The 2,877-nt window shown below is 41.7% G+C and overlaps 1 pseudogene; it reads left to right on the top strand.

The window, feature by feature from the left end:
- Positions 1–1,659: 1,659 nt before the first annotated feature.
- Positions 1,660–2,553, top strand: Rpl6-ps2 (ribosomal protein L6, pseudogene 2; annotated as a pseudogene).
- Positions 2,554–2,877: the final 324 nt, after the last annotated feature.

Below are 2,877 nucleotides of genomic sequence, written 5' to 3'. Positions count from 1 at the left end.
CAGTAAGAGTGACCTTAGTTGAAATGCCCAATAGTGTGATGAGAAACTCCGAGTCCACCTCCACTAGATAGACAGGGTCTCAAGAAGGATGGTGTTACCAACCCACAGTCAAAATTTCTGGCTCAGAAATGTTTCAAAAAGAACTGCAGGGACAAAAAGAGAGATGAGACTGAGAGAAAGGCAGTCCAGTGACTAGCAGAACAGGGGATCCATCTCATAGGTATACCCCAGAGCCTGACACTGTCACTGATGCTATGATGTGCTTACAGAAATGAGCCTAGCATGACTGTTCTCTTAGAGGCCCTCCAGCAGCTGACTGAGGTAGACACAGATACTTACGCCCAACCCTAGAGACCGCTGTGGTTGAATTAGGGGAAGATGGAAGACGGCGAAGAGACATATTAGACATATTAGAATAATAGCAATCTCAACTAACCCAGGCCTCTGGAAGCACACATACACTGAGTCACTAACCAGGCATCACACCGGAGCTTGTTGGAGGCCACTGACACATGTGCAGCAGAGACTGCCTTGTCGGCCTAAGGGAAAGAAGATGTGCCTAGTTCTCCAGATACTTGAGGCCTAAAGAAGAGGGGCACTGATTGTGGGAGAGCATTCCCTTGTAGACAGATCAGGGAGGAATGGGTTGAGGACCAGTGGGAAGGGGACAAGAAGGAGAGTGATAGCTGGATTGTAAATAAATGAAATAATAATAAATAAAGTAAAAGTTTATAAAGCCTAGGAAGTGATGTTGTGTCCCTTTACTCCAAGCAATCTGGATGCAGAGGCGGGAGCATTTCTGAGTTATAGTCCAGCCTAGTCTACTTAGTGAGTCACAGAATACCCAGAACTTCATAAATCATTTCTGTCTCGTAGAAAGAAAGACAGAAACAAGAAATAAAAAATAGAAAGGAGAGAAGGGAGGAAGTAGGGAAGGAAGAAAGAGAGAAAGAAAGTAATGAAGAAAGATTATACATGGATTTATATCCTTTTGCCTTTTCAAATATTCCTAATGTTTCTAATCCTGGCTCCATACCTCTCACTTTGCATTACAAATGTTCTACTTTAGAACTTAAATCTTTTTTTTTTAAATTTCCTCTTCAAAGGAGATGTCTTCTACTCTCAACCTCTTTTGATCCCCTTATCTCTCTATTCCTAAGATTACTTTCTACCATCATGGTAGGTGGATCAGTATTCCTAAACTTAACACAAATCTAGACATATACTGATGGAAGGAGTTCCAAATGAAGAATTGCCTTATCAAATTTATTGGCAGGCTGTCTTTGGAGAAATTTTTGTGATTAGTCTCTGGTGTGGGAAGGCACAACTACTGTGTCTCTTGCCCCTTTTTCCTGGTGGCTCTGTGATTATAAGAAAGCCGATAGAGCAAGCCACAGAGAGCAATCCAGTCAGCTGTATTCCTTCATTTCTTCTGTTCCCGTTCTGGACTGCTGGTTTCTGATCCGAGTTCTTATCTTTACTTCCCACAATGTGTCAGCCAGAGAATCACTTTCCTTCCCATACTGCTTTGGTTCATGGTCTCTATCACAATAGAAATCAGAGTAGGGCATTTGGCTCTGTGGTTCCTTCAGAATATATACTCAAGCACGACGATGAAGTTCCACAAATAAGATACATGTATCTTTCCCATCTTGCAAGATGGTAGGTGAAAAAGCCAACAAGTCTAATAAAAAAGGGAAAAGAAAAAACTCTACAGCTAAGAAGGCTGGCAGTGCCGCTGCTGCTGCTGCTGCGGCTGCGACTGGTGTGCTGGTGCCCGGACCACCAGTGAAGCCGAAAAGGGGTGACCCTAAGTTCAAAAGCCCACAAACAGGAAATCCATTGCAATTAAAACCCAGTTCTGGTTAGAATTGCCAGATACTTTCAATCTGATATGTATTTCAGAAAGACCTTGTACAAAAAGAAATACTCATCTACTCACTGCCACTTCCAATGTTGAAAAGAACAAAAAGGAGAAGGTCCTTGCTACTGTTATACAAACAGTTGGTGGACACAGGAATTGTGGTACTCAAGTAGTGGTGAAGCTTTGAAAACTGCTGAGCCATGGCATAAAAATCCTTTTATTCAGCATAAGGGAAGGCTGTGCTCCAGCGTCAATTCTGGGATTGTCCTGATCACTGTGCTGAGTGCCACAGGGTCAAGGGAGTGTTTTCCTGAAGCAGATGGGCAGTGGCTTGTTACTTGTTACTGCACTTCTTGGCCTAAACCTAGAAGAAGAACACACCAGAAGTATGTCATCGCCACATTTACATAAGTTGATATCAGTACGTTTAAAATCCCCAAACACTTTATTGATGGTTACTTCAAGGAGAAGCAGCTGCCCAAGCCCAGGCACCAGGAGGGCGAGATCTTCAACATGGAGGAGAAATAAATCACAGAACAGAAATATGAGAATACGAGATTACAAAGGTGATCAGAAAACTGGAGTTGCAGATTTTGCCAAAGATCAAAACTGTTCCTCAGCTCCGGGGAGACCTGTGATTTCAGGTCTCCCTGACAAACAGAATGCATCCTTACAAACAGGAGTTCTAAATCACTAACAACCTAATTAAAGAGCTTCATATTTTAATATAAAGTACATGACTACAGATCTCTAATATACAAATATATCTAACCAAATACTTGTCGATAATTTTTTCTAGTGCTATAATTACCAACATTTTGTTTTTCCTAAAATATGATGAGAGAATATTACTTCTATCTCCCAGAGAGAGTGCAAGAATCTTGAGAACATTATGCAAACAATAAGGTACCTGTGAAGGGGAAAGAGACAGAGCAGGGGTCATCAAATAAATAACCTATAGGCTGTAGGGTCTTTACAAGTGTCAAAACACAAGTTGTAGCACTAGATATGTC

This window comes from Rattus norvegicus, chromosome 5 (assembly GCF_036323735.1).
Source record: "Rattus norvegicus strain BN/NHsdMcwi chromosome 5, GRCr8, whole genome shotgun sequence".
Classification (NCBI taxonomy): Eukaryota; Metazoa; Chordata; class Mammalia; order Rodentia; family Muridae; genus Rattus; species Rattus norvegicus.
The sequence above is the reverse complement of the archived record's forward strand: the minus strand, read 5'-3'. Positions and strand labels throughout refer to the sequence as shown.